Source organism: Tenrec ecaudatus, chromosome 14, assembly GCF_050624435.1.
Source record: "Tenrec ecaudatus isolate mTenEca1 chromosome 14, mTenEca1.hap1, whole genome shotgun sequence".
Lineage (NCBI taxonomy): Eukaryota > Metazoa > Chordata > Mammalia > Afrosoricida > Tenrecidae > Tenrec > Tenrec ecaudatus.
The window spans coordinates 14,422,834-14,444,140 of record NC_134543.1 but is presented as its reverse complement, the minus strand read 5'-3'; positions in this window follow the sequence as shown (position 1 = coordinate 14,444,140).

Genomic DNA, 21,307 nt, shown 5'->3' with positions numbered 1-21,307 from the left:
GTCTATCTTGTGACATGCATGCCTTCCTGTCACATGTATGCCTCTAGTGCCCCCCCTACTATTGCGTGTATGTCCAGCTTGTCCCCCTCCAAGTCACATGTATGCCCATAGTACAACCCCTTCTCGTTATGGTTACCTGTAATTCAGGGCCTGCACACCCCTGGAGTACATATAAGCTTGGCTGGAAATAGATTCTCTCTTGGCACAGATCTGGCTGCTGAGATCATGGCCATCCTGGAGGGGGGTGTTTGCACACTTTATCTTGTCTGATCTCTCTTTAAGTTACCCCTCAAGTACACAACCGCCCCTGGACCCGAGCTATCGTGGAGGCTGGTGCCCCACTGGGTCCCCTAAAGGAAACAGTGCCTCCCGCTCTGGGTCACCTTGAGAGTGTGAGATTCCAGTCACCACCAGGGAAGCCGCCTCATCTCATCGGAGCAGGTGGAGCGCATGGCGGGTCCTCTTGCAATACGCAAAAACCCATTACAGTGGCTTTGGGTTCATGAGTCCCGAGGTTTCCAGTTCAGGACAAGAAAAAGAGTGTTACTCCTCCAGACAGCGGGGAGGGGTCCCAGCAGGGCTCCAGAACTATGCTGCGGCCAACCCAGGGCAGCTAGAGGAAGTGACCCTAAGCAGGTTTGAGCGGGAAAGCAGCTGCATGTGCCAGCATGTCCTAGAATGACCTTGAGACCGGAGCTGGAAGAGACAAGGAGGGAGGAGTCTGGAAGCAGGAGGATTTGGGTATCAAAGACTATGTATACTTATGTAGTGCTCCAGCTGGGAAGTGGGTGGCAGGTACTAATGATATGCACAGTCTGAGAAAAACAGAAAAGAAGAAAAAGTGGGGGCAAACAATATGCCGTGTTGTGTTTTGTAACCTGATCTCTTTTTTCACTGAACAATGTTTTATGAGTGCCAGGCTAGACCGTGATACCCATTTATGCAGCATTGCTTTAAATGTTTGTTGCTGTTGCGAGATGCTTGTGCCACACAGCCAGCTCTGGATCACAGAATGAAATGCTCCTGGTCCTGGGCTGTGTTGCAGCTCACTGTCCCAGCCCTGGGTCAATCCAGTTCCTCAGCGGTCTTCCTCTTCCTCTTTGACCTGTGTCACCCAGCATGATGTCCTGTTCCAGATATTGGTCTCTCCCGATATGTCCAAAGCATGTGAGGTGGAATGTCGCTAACTTCAAGCCAAGGAGCATCCTGCCTGTACTTCTTCCAAGGCGGGGTTGTTTGTCCTTCTGGCAGTCCCTAGTTCTTTGAGTATTCTTCACCAGCACCGTACTGCAAATGCATCCATTCTTCCAGGGCCTTCTGTAGTCAGTGTCCAACTTTCACATGCATGTGAAGCGAAAATAGCATGGCTTAGCTTAGGAACACCTTGGTCCTCAACTAACGTCCTTGCTTTTCAACACTGTAAGTCTTACGCAGCATAGTTACCCAATGCAATGCGCTGTTTGATTTCTTGATCGCCACTTCCATGAGCATTGATGGTGGATTCAAGCAACATAAAATCTTTGACAACTTGAATCTTTTTTTGCTTTTATCGTGATCTTGTCTATAGGTATGGTTCAGGGGATCTTGATTTCCTGTACATTGCAATCCATACCTAAGGCTGTGATCCTTGACCTTCATCAGCAAGTGCTTTAAGACCTCCTCACTTTCAGCAAACAAGGTTGTGTCGTCTGCACAACACAGGTTGTTAGGGAGTCTTCCTTCTGTCCTGATGCCACGTTCATGTGCTGCATTCTTCTTCATATAATCTAGGTTCTCAGATTAGTTGCTCACCAGAAAGATTGACTAAGTGTGATGAAAATATTCAACCCTGACATATATATTCCATGATTTAAAACCATGCGGTATTCCCTTGTTCCACTTGAATGACTCCTTTTCTTCCAAGTATAGGTTCCTCAGGAATAGTGCTGTGAAAGTCCCATTCTTTTTGATGCTGTCCAGAGTTTGTTACAATCCTCAGTCAAAAGTCATGGCATCGTCAATAAAACACAAGTGGTCAAGATTCTGGCATTCGCTTCCTTCAGCCAAGATCCATCATACATCTGCAATGAAATAGCTTGTGCTACCTCCTCTTTGAATCTGGCTTGAATTTCAGGCATCTCCCTGTTAATATACTGCTGCAATTGTTGAATTATCTTCAGCAACATGTTACTTGCATGTGATATGAATACTATTGCTCAATACTTTCTGCTTTCTCTTAGGTCTCCTTTCTGGCAGTGGGTACAAATATGGACTGCTTCCACTCCATGCCAGGTAACTGTCTTCCAAATTTATTGGAAAGACAAGTGAGTGCTTCCAGTGCTTCATTATTGTGTTGAAACATTTCAATTGGTATTTTATCACTTTCTGGAACTTTGGTTTTTCACTAATGCCTTCAGTGTGACTTGGACTTCTTCCTTCAGCACGATTGGTTCTTACTCCTAGGCTGCCTCCTGGAACGATGGAGTGTGGACCAGTTCTTTTAGGTCCTGTGACTCCGTGCATTCTTTTAATTTTCTTTGAAAGCTTCCTGCATCACTCAATATTTTTTCCATAGACTCTTTCAAGACCGCCACTCAAGACTTGAATTTTTTTTCTTGAGTTCTTTATTCTAACTCTAGCTCTTTGCACATTTCATTATAAGATTTGTCTTCTAGAGCTGACCTTTGAAATTTTCTATTCAACTCTGACAACATCCTTTCATCCATTTGCTTTAGCTACTCTCTAATTAAAAGCAAGTTTCAGAGTCTCTTGACTTGAAATCCACTTGAATCTTTTCTTTCTTTCCTATCTTTTTAATGACCTTTGGCTTTCTTCATGAATGATGGTATTAATTTCCCCCACAGCTCATCGGGCCTTCTGTCATTAGTGTTCAATGCAACAAAGCTGTTCTTGAGATGTTCTCAAAATTCAGGTGGGATAGACTCAAGGTCATCTTTTGGCTCTGGAGGACTTGTTTTAAATTTCTTCAACTTTAACCTGAACTTAAATACAAGCAATTGATGAGCTGTTCCACAGTCAGCCCCTAGCCTGGTTTTAGCTGCTAACGTTGAACTTCTCCTGAGTCTCTTTCCACAGATGTACTCAGTTTGATTTCTGTGTATTCCATTTGGAGAAGGCCATGTGTATAGTTGCTTTTTGTGTTGTTGAAAAATGACATTTGCTATGAACAAGTCACTGGTCTTTCAGAATTCTATTATGCTATTTCCAGCTTCATTTCTATCAATAAGTCTCTATGTTCCAACTACCATTCCTTCATTTTGTTTCCAAGTTTTGCATTCCAATCACCAAAAATTATCAATGCACCTTGATTGCATGTTTGATCAATTTTACACTGGTTCATTGGTAGAATTCTTCAATTTTTTCATCACTAGCTTTTGTGGTTGATGCATAAATTTGAATAATAGATGTTTTGATTGAATTTCCTTGAAGGTAGATCCATAGGATTCTCTCACAGATAGAATTTCACTTCGTGATTGCATTTGCAATGTCTTTTTTGACAACGAATTCGGTGCCATTCCTCTTGGTTGTATTCTTCCTGACATAGTAAATCATATGATTTTCTGATTCAAAATAACCAATTCCAGTCCATTGCATCTCACCAATGCCTGGGACGTTGATCATTTGCGTTCTATTTCATTTTCGACCACTTCTAATTTTCCTAGATTCATATTTCACACCTTCCAAGTTCTGATCATCAGCAGGTTTTTTGCAGCGGTCTCCTCACCTTGTGTCATGTCTCATCAGCAAATGACAACCCTGAAGGCTCCACTCCCACAAGCTTTACCTGACTCATGTCACCATGGTCAACTCCACTCCAAAAAATTAGCTCTGCCTCAGTGACATTTGAATGCCCTCCAACCAGAGGGGTCCACGGCACTGTCTCCACCCGTGTTCTGTTTCCATTAGCTATGCCTTCAACATGTGACAATGTTTCAAAGCCATACACGAGGTTTTCAGCAGCTCCTTCCCCCCAAAGTGGGGAGCGCAGCCCTTCTTAGTGGTCTGTTCTTGGTCTGGAATCTCCCCGAAACTTGTTCGCTTTGAGTGACGCTGCTGGCATCTGAAATACCAGTGACACAGCTTCTGGCATCACAGCAACACACATGCCACCACAGTGTGACAAACTGACAGACAAATCTCTCTCTGGGCATATGTGTGTGTGCATGTAGGTATGTAGGTGTGTGTGCATGTAGGTATCTCTCTATCCCTCAATATGTGTCTGTCCCAGATGACGTAAACTCCAAATGTTCCTTAGAAGCAAGGACGGTGAGACTTGTCTCATGTACTCTGAACATGTGCTATCAAAAGAGACTCAAAAAGTCGGTCTGCCTTCTAATAATACCTTGTATTAGCAATTCTAAACATTGTCAGCAAGAAAAACTCCTCCTCAAAAAAATTGGTTTGGGGCTAAGTTCTAACCAACTGCCGTGTTTCCAGTTGAGTTTTAATACTATCTATTGTGAGGGAGACATTAGTCTCTGGCAAAGAACATCATAATTGGAGATGAGAGTCAATGAGAAAGAGGAAGACCCTGAACGCGATGGTGGGACACAGTGGACGCAACACTGGGCTCAAACATAACAACGATGAATGTGCTAGAGGGCCGTCAGCTTAGCTTCTGTGTACAGAGGGTCCCTATGAGTTGTAAATGTCTGGACAACACCTAACAATGATGAAGACAACATTGTGATGGCTAATTGTATGTGTCAAATTGACCAGGTTATGATTTCAGTGGTTTGGCAGACACTGGACTAATTTCTCGCTCATAATGTAATATCATGTAATCATCTTCCCTTCTGTGGTCCTGTGTGAGCAACCATCAGTTCCTTGGGGCTGTGGTGAGCGGCTGATATATGTGGATATTCTCCCGAAGGTTACTCTTGATCCTACATCTGACTCTCCGGCCTCCTGTTCATGGGACGTGAGTCAGTAGCTTTGCCTTCTGAGCTGCCAGTTCTGGGTTCATCAGCTCTTCCAACCAAATGAGTCAGGAGAAGCCTCGAGCCAGACACTGTTTCATGGATTTGGAACTTGCCTGCCTGCACAACTTCCGCAAGCCATTTCTCTGAAATGAATCTTTCTATATGTATATGTATCTATTTGTAGACATGCGCGCGCGCACACACACACACACACACACACACACACACACACACACACACATCCATATGTAGCTGTCTTAGATGAAGTTCAGCCAGAATGCTCCTAAGAAGCCAGGATGGTGAGTCTTGTCTCCTGTGCTTCGGACGTATTATGAAGAGAGACCAGTCCAGGGAAAAGGGCAGCATGCTTATAAAGTAGATGGGCAGTGAAAGGGAAGACTCCGGACAAGACAGACTGACATCCGACTGCAACAGTGCGCAAACATGACGACAATGGTGCCGATGCTGCAGGACGGGGTGGTGCTTCGTTCTGTAGCACAGAAGGGTCGCTATGCGCTGAACCGGCTCCAGGGCCCCTAACAACAACAACAACATAGGAACTAATTGCATAGGTCTACTTCTCCGAGTTTGCTCCCCTAGAGAAACTAGTCTAAGACACCTAGGTAAGCTTCACAGGAGTGCTTTTTACTATTGTCCTAATTATAAATCCGTGTTGTTCTTGGCGGTTCACTTGGCGATCCCCAGGTACGCATTTGGGCGCCTGTGCCAGGCACACATGGGCTCCACGAGGCGGGTTCCTTTGAAGAGGAAGTTCATAAGGGGTCCAAGTCGCTCTAGTTCTGCTGGGGCACAGTTCTTGCCTCCAACCATCGTGGCACCATGTCTGGTTCCATTTGAACACGCACTTGACATAGATGATTCGAAACAAACAAGAATCGCACGGTGATTAGGCAGACTAAAGCCAGAACTTGAGCTACTTCAGCATGTGAGGCCCTGGGAGATTTTATTTGGGCCTAAATTTAAAGTGAAGCAAAGTACAAACCGTGGGGTGTATTCTTGTTTGTTCGAAAGCGCAAATTTTAGTTCACGCCTGAGCTGTTTCACTGAATGCAAACATTGTCTCTAAAATGGTAATAGAAACTTCTTTTGAAGTTTTAGGTTTATATTAAAACCACAGAGCAAGTCAGAAACAGAAAACAACACGGGGCCATCGGAGTCACCAGACAATCATTTTCATAAAATATTATTTTATCAGGCTGTCACCAAAGGCAAAGAAGTTCCCGCTGGTAGGTAAACAGAAAGACGTTAAGTAAATAGTTGAGCTGCTTTCCTTTCTTTGTGTGTATGTGTTCTGTAATCGCGGTATGATTTTTCTTTTTATTTGAAAAAACATGTTTCCTGACATGATGATGGAAAGCTCAGTAAGAGCATGTTTTCTCTATGTAAATTGTTCTGGCCACTGTGACTCTTGCTTTCATTTTCTGAATGTTACTATAAACATATTCTCATCCCGTGGAGAAAGGTGGATGGAGAAATTACCTGAAGAACGCTCACTGAACCAGGTACAAAGTTTGCAGGGCCAGGAGAAGTTCGAATCCACCCAGAGGGCCCTCAGAAGAAAGGCTTGGCAGTCAACTGCTGAAAGCCCTGCGAAGCAGCTCTCAAACCCACAGACCGCCATGTCTCCACAGCAAGCGGGGCGGGGTGGGGTGGGGGAGAGAGAGAGACTCAGCGAGAGCCAGCATGCCAGACAGAGGCGGAAATGCAAATGATATGGAGGCATCCTTGCGCCTCTGGAGAACCTAGCCTTCAAAGCCAATGACAAATGTCAAGACGATGACAGGAGGATGTGAAACCAGTTGCAGGGCCCTTGGATGCCTGGGACAGACCCCGAGTCACTGCGCTGGGTCCACACCCATCAACTTGCTGTGTCTTCAAGTGCCACTGTCTCCTGGCTGGGTCGCTGGCCTGGCTGCAGTAAAGCTGGCTTGTCTGCGGGCCTTCCTCCATGGCCATCAGAGAAGAGCTGCTGCTGGGCAGGGCACCTCAAAAGGCCATCAGATTCTTGCCAATCCCGCAGGTGAAGCCAGATCCAGCCTTAGCTGAAACCCAAGTACGGAGGTAACCATGAACCTCAGTTAACCAGAAAAGTGAACTCAGCAGAACTGCCCATTTCCATAAGAACCCGGGTGGCATGACAGATTATGCATTAAACTACAAGGTCACCAGTTCAAAACCACAGGCAGCTCCAGAGAGAAAGATGAGGCTTTCTACTCCTGTGAAGACTTAGTCTCAGAACTCCCAGAAGCCGTTCTTCCCTGTACTATGGGGTCCCTATGAGTCGCGGCATCGACTCGAGGGCAGTGAGTCGACCACGTTGGGCTTGTCCACTCCCAGATCTTTCTGTGAAGCTATTCTTTTATGAGGTGAAGCGTTCTCACTCTGCTGTGGCCTCTGGAGGAACTGGCGGTTGGATAATTGTCACCTTGGGTGAGCTCTGTTTAAGGAGTCAGAATGGTAGAGTGGGTTACATGCTGGACTGCTAGACCCAAGGCCAGAAGTTTGAAACCACCAGCTGCTCCATGGGCGAAAGAGGAGGCCTCTGCTTCTGGAAATGGTCACAGGCTCGGAAACCCACAGGGCAGTTCTACCCTGTCCTGAAGGATCATTGTGCGTCAGAGTGGCCTCAATGGCAGGGAGAGTGAGAAAGTTCTGCTCCCATCAAGAGCCGCCGTCTCAGAAGCCCTCCGCATGCCCAGGAGAACCAGCATAGGACAAAGCTGGATTTTCCCGCCGGTGGGCGCGGATGGGCATTACACCTGGAGCGGCCCATCTGGGCCAGGTGACTGCAATTCAGCCAATGGGAGCAACCTGGGATCGTTCACCACGCCTCCCCTGGGAACCCTTGAAAAGGCAGGGACCGGAAGGGAGAGGGCTGGTCTGGTCGACTTCGTGGGAGGAGAGAGATCCTTGCGTGACCTGGAGCAGTCTCTGCCAGGCCGCATGGTCAAAGGAATCCTATGGGTGCCGCGTAAAACCTGAAGCGTCTTTTAACTCTCATTAAATTCACTTGGATCACGAGCCCGGCTTCGGCGTGAAATCTTTCTCTTGCGGAGCCAAGGACCGAGGCTGAAATCTAGCCAGGAGAGAGAGACCTTACAGTCCCATGAGTGGGAAACATCGTGATGGCAGAGAGCTTGATGATTGGTGAGTGGTGTCTGTATGGGGTTGAGTTTTCTGCTGCATCTGCCTCTGAAGCTTGTGTCTCAAACATCCCATCCAGACCCATGTTTGCAGGAGAACCTGAAAGATGGCTGGGGTGTCCCCAAGCCGCAACTCTCTGTAGGTCATGTGAGGAGGAGGAGCCTTGGGAATTTCTCAAAGCAGCAAGTGCCAACTGGGCTTCAGGTCGGAGGCTCAGGAGGGAAACAGATGAGCAAGCACTGCCCGTTCCTCCAGGGCCAGGAGGCCTTCTTACTCCAAGATGAGAGGCTCCAACCTCAAGTGCTAAGCAAAGACTCAAGAGAAAGGGGCAGGTGGGAATGGAGCCTGGCCTCTGTCCTGCCCCATTGGGGTGGGAGAGGCTGCAAGGGAGTGAGCTTCTCTCATCCTTGACGTTAGGAGCAACCCTAGAAAGCTCCAAGCCTCTTAGGGTGCTGGTGAGAAATCGCTCAGAAAGGGTCACTTGTAGTTTGTAAAGCCCATTCGACAGACGTGGGAGCCACACAGAGGCCCGTATGTCCTGAGCTTCCTTGTGCAAGGCCGGGAGGACATGACCCACAGTATTCCAGGGACAAGATGCTCCTGGTCATTCCGGTGCAGAAGGTTGCACTCCTTGAGGAAGCCAAGAACGCGCTGGATCAACTTCTGCTAGCCTGTGCTCCTTCCGAGCTGGCAAAATGTTCTGTAATTCTAATTTCAGATCAGCCAAGGATGCAAAGGAGGCTGGCATTTACCGTAACTCGGAGTGGTCAGAGCCTGAAGGCACGGTGGCCTGGCCCAGTCCTGGCTTGGGGACCCAGAGGAGCAGCCAGCCAAGAATAGAAGCTGGATTTCTGGGAAGTGCCTCCTGGGCTGAGAAACAGTCTTCCGTGGGATGTTCTTACAGAGAGGCGAAGGCAGTGTGATTGCGGGGGGGGGGGGGGGGGGGGGGCGGGGGGGGGGTTCTTTCTTGCCAAAACGCACAGCCCTGCTCTGTGGGAAATCTCAATCAGCACCAACGACCTCCAGGCTTGGAGCCAGTGGGTGACTTTGGGCGCTTTACTTTGCTCGTCTGCACAATGGGGAAAATCCTGTGTACACACCGGCCATCTAAGACACAGCCATGCAAGCCCGTGACCTCTGACTGGATTCCACTCAGAGCAAGCACGGAGAGAACAGAGTGGAACTTTCCTCTAGGTTTTCCAAAGCGGGCGTCTTCCTGGAAGCAGACTGCCTCTCCCACAGAGGGTCTGCTGCCTTCAAACCGCTGGCCCCTGGGTGACCCGTCCAATGCTTGCTTAATCCACTGAGACACCTGCACTTAATAAAAGTGAGAGGAAGAGGCACAAACATGTTTCTTTAAAAAACAAACAAACAAACATTAAAACCAAGGTAAAATTCCATTGGGCAGAGTAGAGCTACGCCATGGGGTTTCCAGACAAGAATGGGACAGCTTCCTGTGGAGTGGCTGGCGAGTTTGAACTCCCAACCTTTCAGCTAGCAGCCCAGTGCTTCATCACCGCAGCATTGATTGCTCCTTAAAACTGAGGTCCCCCACCCCCAGCCCAACCCACTGCCATCGAGTCGTTTTCTGACCCATGGCACCCACATAGGGTCTCCAAGGTTGTGGGTCTTTGCGGGAGATCTTTGTCAGGACAGCGTGACTGCTCATTTCTTCCCTGGGAGTGGCTGGTGGTTTGAACTGCTGACCTCATGGTGAGCAGTTCAACACAGACCCAGCAGCACTACCAAGGCAAAGGGGTCCTGTTTCATCATCTTACACGAATCCTCTGCCTGTCGGCAACCTCCAAGACCATCAGTTTCCTGACTCACACAAGGTGCACAGCGGCTGCAGAGGGGCTTCTGGGTGCAGCGGGGCACCCAGGGTCCCAGCAACACCTCCCCATCTGTGGAATTCTTCCAGTGATGGCCGACACCCTTCCTCTGGCCTCGCATTCCTGCCCTGGGAGGAGGAGCCACCACCCAGCAAATGATAGAGGGGGATGGTGTCAGGCAACAGCTCTCGTTTTCTGGACTCCCTGTGAGTCGGGTCCATTAAAACAGGGGTGGTGAAAACGACTTCACCCCAGCGGTCACCCCACCCCCCACTGCCCATGTCTCAGGTTGTCCATGCAGCTCCCAGCTGCCCTCCTTCACTTGGAGGGTCGGGCCTGCCCTGTCCCCTGCCCAGGGCTCAGCCCAAGGCATAGCTGTGAGCCATCTTTCTCGGGGAGACTGCGGGCCCCTCTCGGGCCTGGAGACTCCGGGTGAGTTCCCTCCCCAGTGACTGCAGGTCTGTGGCTGGGATCTGGTCAGCAGGCAGGTCTCCAAGGAGGAAGATGCTTCAGGAGCCATGAGCTGAGGTGAGGAGCCATGATGGCCAGTCCCTGGGGCCATGCCATGTTAGGTCAGAGATTGTCCCAAATCTCTGGCTGGGTCCTTCCCAGCCTCTGACCACACTGGAGGGTCTTTGAAAGCTTCCCCCATGATCTTGGAGTTCAAGTGTGGCTGAAGAGTCTGGCTGGGGTCTGACTGGATTGGCAGAGGTCTCTGTTTCCCCCAGTGTTCCCCAGGGACCGGCCCAAGAATGGCCGTACCTGGTCACTTTCCTGCTCTCAGCACTGATCATAGCGGCCGCCAGACGCCCTCCATCGGATGGGTATACAGGAGTCCGGGGGTGTTGGGGACGGTCCGTGTGATGAGGACAGTCTCTGGGAGGAGGGACAAGGTGTTGTTTGGTGCTCCACATTCACAGCCCCCCCCCCTTACCACCCACTTCAAGTATCTGCCAATAGGATCTGCTCTGGCTGCCGGAGGAGAGGCCAAACCTGACCAAGTAATGCTGCCCCGCCGGCAGCCCTCAGCCCAGGAGAGAGGCAAGTTGACATTGACACATTGCAGTTTCCTCTCCCTTCTGGAAGGATAAGTCAGAGGCCTGGGGTACATCCTCCTGCTTTAGGTGCAGAAGCATGGAGTCATCCAGGTGACTGAGGAATGTGCCGAGTCTTAAATGCCCTTCCAGGTCACTGAAGCTCCATTTGGGAAACAATTGACTGGATGGTGGTCCTAGGTTGGCTTCTCTAGAGAAGAAAAGCTGAGGATGCTTATATGGAGAGAATTGTATAGCAAGCTGAGGGCTCATACAGTTGTAGAAATGGTCAAGTTCAAGTGCACAAAAGTATCAAGTCCACGGGTCAGATGTTAGGTTGGACACTTCTACTAACTCAAATAGCTGTGGGGGGAGCTGGGGTCACAGGACGCCTGACCCAAGATCGGGCAAGAAGGCAACAGGCTGGTGACTGCAGAAGCTAATGAATTCAAGGTCAGCAAGTCACCTGGCAAATCACTGAACATTTATAAGGTAAGCAGGCAATATGGTAGGCCACTGGTTTAAGTCCAAAGACGTGGAAGTCAGTGAGCCGCATGCAGGATCCTGACTCAGCAAGAAGGCAAGCAAGCTTTCCCACTGTGTCCACTTGTATAAGAAGCAGGCCCCACTGCAGAAGGAACTTGCTTCCAATTGCATCAGGGCTGTGACCTGAGGAAAGGGGTTGGATACCGCCCTCAGTTCACAACTGCGCACAGCAGATGCTCCATACGGAGGTGATTGCCTTGTGTCAGGTCAGGTCATGGGTGTTTCCTCCGCCTTTACTTGCCAGACCACTGAGAACCCTGGCCCAGCCAAGTTGACACAAAACTTACCTATCCAAATGGGTGAACCCCCAAATCAAGTCATGGAATCAAGGTTGTAGTCTCAGAGGGCAAATCCCTGAGATGAAGCCCAAGCAGGTTTCTTGTATGTGAACATGCAGGCCCTCCCTGGAGGCAGGGACACGAGACAATTATGTAACAGGCGTACACTGGTGTTCATCCAGTCCTGGCCACAAGGAGAGAGCAAACGGGGCAAATCTGCCCTCCCGGAGGGCAGGACTATTCATGACTCAAAGGAGGGAAAGCTCTCTCATATCTTCTTGGTTCTAATCCTGAGCTTGCCCAACTCAAATTCGTCTTTCATGGCCATTGCTCGAATTGACCTTCTCAGGGACCCTGAAACTGGGACCCAGTCTGTTCCGTAGCCCGAGGGGGACACTGTGTGCCTTTGTAGTAAACACTGTTCCCAGGGGTTGTGCCGTCAACGCCCTGTACAACCGACGAAGCGGGTTCCCTGGGATGGGGCTAGGAGCACTCTTGATTCGAACCTTCTCCCTTGTAAACTCACCTGTGGACCACCCGCTTTGTCCTTCTCTAAGGCAAGGCTGGTGAGGCTTGGCTTCCCTACTCTGGACAGGTTGCCAGGAGAGACCCATCTCTGGAGAAGGACATGAACATCATGCTTGGTGGAGAAGAGAGGCAGCCCAGGTAGGAGACGGTGCAGGCCTGCGCACGTGGGATTCCATCGGTGTGCGGTGGCTGAGTGAGGATCCAGTCAATGGTACCCGCAACGACACACATGAGCCGTGGATAATACCACCCCGTGATCCGGATGCAGAAAGAGCGCTCCGTACAGTCACACGGTGAGCTGGTCAACGCCACAGCTGTGACTGCAAACCACTCTGGCTCCCCAAAGCCACAGCGACCCCCTGCCCCGGGAGCTGGTGCGCCCTGGCTGGCTTCCTCTTCTGATGCACTGAGCTGCCACACTAGCTGCCATGGCAGAGCAGGAGACACATTTGTGTACAGAAAGAAGAGCCTCGGGTGGGATGGACCAAGGGCAGAGCCAGAACACGAGGCTCTGGTCTCATCGGCCAGATAGAGGGGCAACTCAAGGCCAACCACCAGATTCACAAAACACCGTCGTTCTCAATGACACACACTTAGCCAAGACAGCCTTGATGTCATGCAAAACCGGATGTGAACAACAATGGTCAACTCTCCCACCAACATGATCTAAAGGGTTGGCTTTTGCACCCCTGAGACTAGGGGTGCAGACACCTGGTGCGGGGACCTTCCCAGGTGGAGTTAGGCTGCACGGGGCTCTGTCAGGTGTCTCGGGAATATGAGACTTGGCCACGCCTTTCCCACCAGGAAGGAAGCCTGGCCGGCCAGGGGCTGGGGTGGGGCCTGTGGGGAGAGGGGCTGCTCCTTTCTCCTGGTCCAGTCTGTCCTGCCACCTCGAAAAGCCCTTCCACAGGCATGGCTCAGTTGGACAAGAAGGGCTTCCTTCACCCCACTCTCCACAGCGCAGCACCATCAGGAGGTCGAGAACATGGCCATGGGCGTGTTCATCCTGTTCATCCACCAATGGCACAGTGGTGACGAATTGTGCTGCTAACTGCAAGGTCAGCAGTTTGAAACCACCAGCCACTCTGAGAGAGAAAGTTGAGCTTTCTACTCCTGTAAAGAGACACCGTCTCAGAAACCCACGGGGAGGGGGGTGGGGGAAGTTCTACCTCTCCTACAGCGTCGCTATAAGTCGGCACTGACTCGATGGCAGTGTGTTTGGTTTGGGATTTGGTGCTCTGGGTGCAGTTGAAGAAGACCAGGTAAAACTCTCTTTCTCTCCGAGCATCCAGGCCAGCGAGAGAGAACAGCCTCTGGACGACACCTGGTTCCAGCCATCGTCACCCAACAACATCCACTGTCCACTGAGGGTCCACTGTCAGGGGCAGAGTGGGAATGAGGAAACTCATAGAGCAAAACACCCTCCCCTCTAGAGCAGCGGTTCCCAACCTGTGGGTGGAGACCCCTTTGAGGCTCCAATGACCCTTTCACAGGGGTCACCCGAGTCATAAGAGTAGCAAAATGACAGTGATGAAGTAGCAACGAAAATAATGTTATGGTTGGGGGGTCACCACCACATGGGGAACTGTATGATAGGGTGGCGGCCTGAGGAAGCTGAGAACCACTGCTCTAGTGGAAAAGGGCCCCAGAGGCTGGGAAAGCAGTGGGTGAAGGAGCCTGAGTGCGAGGCCGCTGGTGCTTTCAGTGCTGGTTCCTTGGTAGAGAATGGAAGATGAACACAGGGCAAGACCCAGAGACCCAGCCTGTTGGGCTAGAGAACATTCTAGAACGGTTGGGAGAATGATCCCTGCGCAGGGGATGTGCTGGGAATGGCAACTTCAGGAAGCAGCTGCAGCTTAGGGTGGGGTGGGAGTGGCAGCTGGAGGGAGCAGACCATCAGGTGGAGGGAAACCTTAGCCAGTGTCCTGGCTACAGCAGCGGATATAGGGGCGGGGGAGTGTCACCTGAGTGACTGGAATGGTCCCCTGGCTCCAGGGCAGGGCTGTCAAAATACAAGCGCATCCGGCACCCCTTGACTTCTCCCATCTCTTGCCGTTAAGTCTTTTTTAGTTTTTTTTCCAGATATATAATTCTTTATTGATAGTATATAGCTTTAAATTTTATTTTACTCCCTTTTTGGCTGCAAGGATTCTGATGATAAATTGGCCGTTACTATTATTGAGAAACCCCTTATATGGGATGTGTTATTTCTCTTTTACTACTTTCACTTTTTTCTCTATTTATTTAGGAGTCATTTTGAGAAGGGAGTGTTAGGGGAGAGAATGGAGTTGGGGAACAGGGTTTGGGGGTGTGCGCATGCCTGTGAATAAGACGAAAGCTTCAAGGATATGCAGAAGGAAATACCCCACCCTTTTTTGGCGGGGCTGTCACAGAGCCAGTACCCAGTGGTCTGAACTCATCCGGAAAGAAATAATTAATTCAAGGAAGCAATGACGCTCTGCAGGTAGCCGACACCTTTTCATCCAGCTCCCCGTGAGCTGGAGTTGGTGAGGCGATGGGGAGGAGAGAACAGCTGTGTTGATCTTTTCCTAATGTTCTAGGTCTAGAAAAGACCGGGAAGTTGGGGGGAAGACCTAGCATGTGCAGGTGATGCATCCATGACCTGCCAAAGCTGGGCTCTGGAGGTGGTCATCGTGGAGGTGGGAACTGGCCTTCCCACCTGTGCTCGCAACTCCTGTCAGGGTGTGCACTCTATGATGGCCCCAAAGCAGGTGGGGGCTGACTGTGTCCGTGGAGGAGAGGATCCAGGCAGGAAGTTCCTTACATCTCCTGCCTACAGGACAGCCTTCTTTCAGATCACGCAAGTTGTTCGGGCTACACACCTACCAGGCTAAGGTCCAAAGCATGACTACTCAAGCTCAGCTGACCCAGACTCGGGTTTATTTCAAAAGCAATGCTTTTAACCACCTTTCTGTGATCAGTGGATGGCTGCAGGCAAGTCCTCCCAGGAATACATGTGTATCTTTAAAAGAGCATAAACGCTGAAGACGAATGTGTGCATAAGTAAGTGTGGTGAAGAAGGCTGGTGGTGCCTGGCTATTGAGAGATATAGCATCTGGGGACTTAAAGGCTTGAAAGTAAACAAGCGGCCATCTAGCCCAGAAGCAACAAAGCCCACATGGAAGCAGCACACCAAATGTGTGATCATGAAGGGCCAAGGGGACCAGGTTTCAAGCAAGAAAGGCGGGGGGGGGGGGGGGAAATCATATCATCGTGAATGAAGGGAGTACATGATGGGGACCCAATGCCCATCTGTAGACAACTGGACATCCCTTGCAGAGGAGTAGTGGGGAGATGAGTCACTCAGGGCTCAGTGTAGCAACAATGAAACTCTAAACCTTCCTCTAGTTTCTGAACGCTACCTCCCTCCCAATTATCATGATCCAATTCTACCTTACGGACCTGGTTAGACCAGAGGATGCACAGCGGTACAGTTGGGATCTGGAAACACAGGGAATCTAGGATAGATGAACCCCTCAGGACCAATGGTGAGAGTGGTGATACCGGGAGGGTGTAGAAAGGGGGAACTGATCTCAGGGATCTACATATAACCTCTTCTCTGGGGGATGGGCAACAGGAAAGTGGGCGAAGGAAGATGCCGGGCAGTGTAAGATAAGATAAAATAATAATTGATAAATTATTAAGGGTTCATGAGGGAGGGGGTAGTGGGAAGATAGGGGGAGGGAAAAAGGAAAATGAGCTGATCCCAGGAACCCAAGTGGAAGGCGAATTTTGAGAATGATGAGGGCAACAAATGTATAGGGGTGCTTTATTCAATTGATGTATGTATGGATTGTGATAAGAGTTGTATGAGCCCCAATAAAATGATTTATAAAAAAGAGCATCCAATCAACATAGTGACTCCCTAGGGGATCTGTTGGCCCAGTTAACTCTATGATGCCGAATGGGATGTTTTCGTAACATTTAATTATAACATTTACTATAAATCCATGGGCGAATGTGACAATTTGGTTACATTTTAAAAACATGGAAAAATTTATATTTTTAAAATATATTTTGGTTGTTCTATATATTGATAATTATGAAAGTAAAGAATAAAAACAACAAAATTTTCCCCTGAAATTAAAAATTCAGGTGTTACAGAGTTAAATTCAAAGCAGGGAGGTCAGCTCAAAAGGTTATGGTGAAATGGGATTCCAAATGGGGGATCGTGATAGATTTTCTGGAAGGATGCAGGGCAATCGAGGGGACTTATTAGGGAGTTTTTAAAAAAAGTGGAACATTGCATTGGTGAAGAAAAGGCCAGGAGAGCTGTACAGGGAGTTTTCTATGCCACAAGGAACCGTGGTGGTACAGTGGTTACGCATTGGGCTGCAATCTGCATGGTCGGCAGTTTGAAACCACTGCCTGCTCCTCGGGGGGAAGACTGGCTTTCTACTCCCCTACAGAGTTAGTCTCGGAAATCCACAGGGAGTCCCTAGGAGCCAGTGCTGACTCCATAGTAGTGCGTTTGGGTTTGTGATTTATATCATGACAATGCACCTGCTCATTCTTTGCGGTTAGCAAGGCTGTCCTGGGAGATGGTAGCAAACCTCACCCCATTTTCCGTACAGCCCCGCTCTTGCCCCCGCAGTCTTCTTCCCCACGCCCCCCTCCCAAACTCAAAGGACATTTAAAAGGACCATGACCTGAGTTTCTGGAGGATGCCCAGACTGCTGTTTCCAGCTGGCGCAGATCCACGAGTGCAGAATTCCTTAGGGGCAGGGCTGAGCGTGACGACACTGCCTTCAGACTTGGATGGAGGATGTTGGGGAACGAGAGCTTCACATTTGGATCATTTAACCGAGGTGTGTACGATGATGCAGTAGTGATACTTTTGGACTTACTTTCCTGTATATGCCAGGCTGAGTAAAAGGCCAAATACTTACAAACACAGGTGCTGGAACTCACCAAACTCTTCTGATTCCTTTCAAGCCCTTATTTTAAATGCACTGGACGATTTGAGAGGCTAACAACATGCTAGGTAAAGTGGTCCTTCTACGCTGGGTGGAGAACTACTGCGTTGTATGATGCTGGCACTTCCTGGATGGCAGGTCAAGACTGGGATTATAGAGACTTTCCCAGCTTTATCTCCCCCAAAGACATGCCAAACATTAGGGGCTTTTTGCCAACATATGGTGGAGAGGTCAGATGCTTAGAGACAGCCTCCCTGAAGGCAGTCAGTTGCCAGACAATTGTCTGGTCCAAGGGAGGGCCTGCCCCATGTTGCTAAGGACAATGGGCTACTTCTCAGCAAAGGCTTGTGACCATTAGCTTGGTCCCTGTAGGTGGAATTTACACCCTACTGATAATGGTTTCTATGGAGATCCAGAAAAAAAAAACGGGTCAAACCGGGCTCAGTGACATCCAAACTTAGGCTACCATTCTGAATCTAGGATCTGCCCATCTTGTCAAATGTATACCCCAATCCCTCCTCTTCTTATAGCGTGTATATCCTTAGATTGTCCCCCTCTCATGGCAGTATAACCTATAGTGCAACCCCTTCCTGTGACGTAGGTCTTTACCTGTAATTAGGGGGCTTGCACTTCCCCCAAAGGTGTATAGGCCTTGGTCCTCTCTTGGCTTCTCGTTGGCTCCCCCTCTCCTCTCCCGTCCTAGCTCCCCTTGTTCTCCTTCCCTCCCCACTCTCTCCATGTGGACCACCAAGCGGGGCTGAGGTGAGCATGCTACCATGAAATGTCTGACTTTATTATTTCGATCTGTCTCTCATGCTATGACTTTACTACAATCTTTACTTATTATCACTGTACACTGTACCCGTGATTAGTGGTGGGGAGACAGGAGACAGCGCATGGGAACTGAAGATCCACAACCTGTCATCCTGGGGCAAGAGTCTTCAATGGAGTTTGACAAGAACTGCCATGACCTCTTGGCAGGGAAGCCAGATTGTGATCGCTGAGGGAGGGGTGGGGTCGGGGTCGGGTGGGGGGGCGGTGAGTGGATGGATGGACGGCGATCACTCTATCTGTGAGGAATTCGTCAGCAACTCTTACCGTTTAATAGTTGCATGCAACAAGATTTAATTTCCCCATAAAACAGGATTTGCATTATTTCACGGGTCCTGTGTGAAGTCAAACTGTTCGGTGGCCCTATGAAAACTGTGCATCATTTAGCAGAGTGGTACTCTTTCCATTCTTATAAGGGAAGGCAACACCCTGATCCCTGGAGATCAAGGACGTGCTTGTCATGTTTTTGGCCTCAAACATTACTTGGCCATCCATTGGACCCATCATCTTTGACTGTGACTTTCAGCTCCTTTCCAAATGTCTCCTTAAGCACTGACCTGATGCCACCCAGGACCCATCACAGGTCTGAAGGTGAGCTCAATAGTGGAGATGGAGACGGACAGTCACAGTCAGAACACGGGACACCACAGGTGACCACGGAGTTGGCTCACCGGGTGGCATCCACTCCAATCTGCTCAGTGCCACAATCTTGGCCTTGACCACAGCTTGGGCACAATGATGGAGAAAGACACAGACAGATGGTGGGGGTCCAGGAGAGTAGCTGAGGCTGGTTTTATGGATTGATGCTGATGAGACATTAGAATAATAAAACCATCATAACAGGAAGCAGGAACCACCCCACTCCCCCCTCAGAGAGAGAACATCATCTCTATCCTTCTCAGCAGGGTGACCAGTGCCCTGTCATCTAGTACTTGTCCCAAACCTCCCTCCTTCCCAACCTCTCCTAGCTGGCTGGCTCTTGGGGGTGTGTGTGGGGTGGGGAGCACTTGAGTGAAGGGGGATCGAATCCTGGAAGATGACTTTTAGGGTTTGGCAAGTCTTCTCAAGACGCCTTCGGGCCTACAGATCTGCTGGTGTCCGGCTGGTGCTCTGATCCAAAAGTACGTCTTGAAATTATTGGATGTCCCCTCCCCTTGGTTGGAAGGCCAGTGATAGAGGCCCCGCCACACAGCAGTGCTCTAGGCCCCTGGCTGGAATCCTCAACCCTGCCCTGTGTTTGCATCCCATTGACATGGAAGTGAGTGTGAAACGTGGCCCTCCACCCAGCCTGGGAAAACCAAGTCCCCACCAGAGTGCAGGAAGGCCAGACGCGACCTTGCGGCTCAGTGCTCGAGTCCGGCGACGCAGTTCACACACCACCATGAGAGCCTTCCTTCCGTTGATGCCACTCAGTAATTTTTATTGCAACTGGAAGACAATACATCACAGAAACTTTATGGTAGGTCTGGGGGGGAAAGTGTTATTTACAATAAATGATGAAATAGTTTGTCTTTGGCAATATGATTACATATGAAGAATGCAAAAAAAAAAATCCAAATATGGACACTTCCAAATAACACCATCAAGTCCCTCCGGCTCGGCTGACCGTGCCTGTCTCCACTCTGCTCCCTTTGGGAGACTCAGACAGCACAACCGACCATCACATCCGGTCCCCTTCCGGGCCTCCCTTTCCATGCACAACATTGGCAGTTTCATACAGAAAATACAGAAAAGGACATTGGCTTTTGAAAGACTATCCCTCGAGTCAAAATGCACTTGGCCATGAAGGTTGATTGGCCAGCCAAGGTCAGGCGACCCCCAAGCATCAATAGTAAACCTCTTGGCCTTCAGATTGCTTTATCACTGTAGATAGATAGATATATTTTTTTCTCTTGTAAAACAAAAACAAAACTCAGAAATGTTACAGAATCAGAGTATACAAACGAAAAAAAAAAAAATACAAGTGTCCACTGCTTCCCAGACACACATGGATACTGGTCCCCACCACATCCATGGTCACTAGGGCAAATCTACGTAGTGAGCGAATGACAGCATGGACCTGGACACGGAATCCACTGTGAGCTCCGATGGCCTCAGCATACACACTCAAGACGTGTTGGATGTTTCAATAACCGGAAGTGTGCCAAGTTTCAGCTTTTTTTAAAAAAGGGGAGGAGGGAGGGCTGACTTAGGCCAGCCATGAATGCAATACCATTCCTAGGTTTGATAGGTTCACCATATCGAAGGCTGTGCGAATCCAATATGGAGTATCAATTGATCACAAAAGCGAGAGCAGGCGGCTCTCGACTTTTGCAAATGAGAGCACAGTGGAGATACACTGCTGCCTAGTCGCCAAATAGGGAAGGCCTGGCCTCCACGCCAACCAGCAGGCTGGGCCCTGGGGAACACAGGGCACGAAGCCAGAAGGAATCCGATTTCAGAGATACACCAAGATGCAGCACCATTGACACATTGGGCTTCGGCCCTTCAAAGACAGGTGGGCGAACACATTGTATTTTCCTTCCTTCCTTTTTTTGGTTGGTGAAGCCGGCACTTGTTTTGCTGAGCCGTGGAAGAAACGCAAGGTCACACACATTGCTCGTGATAAAGCAAGTGGGCTGATGAGTCTGTGCTTGATTCAAGAATAACCAGTCCAAGGGAAAACACGAGGGCCACGCCCCCACGGCTGGTGCCCGCCCCAGTGAATGGGTGGGTGGGTGGACGTGAATTCAGGAGGGTGAGCGGGTCTATACAGAACACTGAATGCCGTGTGTAAATCCTCGTGAGGCTTCGGGGACACGGACACCACACAATGCATATACTTTGATTTACACATTCCCTTACAAAGGGGGGAGGTTTCGGGGGTGGTGGTGGGGTAGAACCTGGGAAGGGAAGACACCATTAAACTTCGTAACTGTGTTAACTGCGATAGAAACCAAAGTCCGGAGGTCGGCAGGTAACTAAACGAGGGTTATCACTTAGGTTATATAGCAAAAGTGTTGATGTATATTATATATAGTAGTATAAATAATAAAAAAGTATTATTTAAATTAGATCACAGTGCTGCATTTATGTGCATAACAGTGTTTGATATAGTACTGGAGGGCTGGGACCTAGAACACTAAGGGATTCGATGCCACGTGGACCACAACCAAGGTGGGGGGGGGGAGCGCGGCGGAGGGCAGGATAGAATCTGAATGTTTTCTTTTGGTGGCAAAACTCTTGACTATGAAA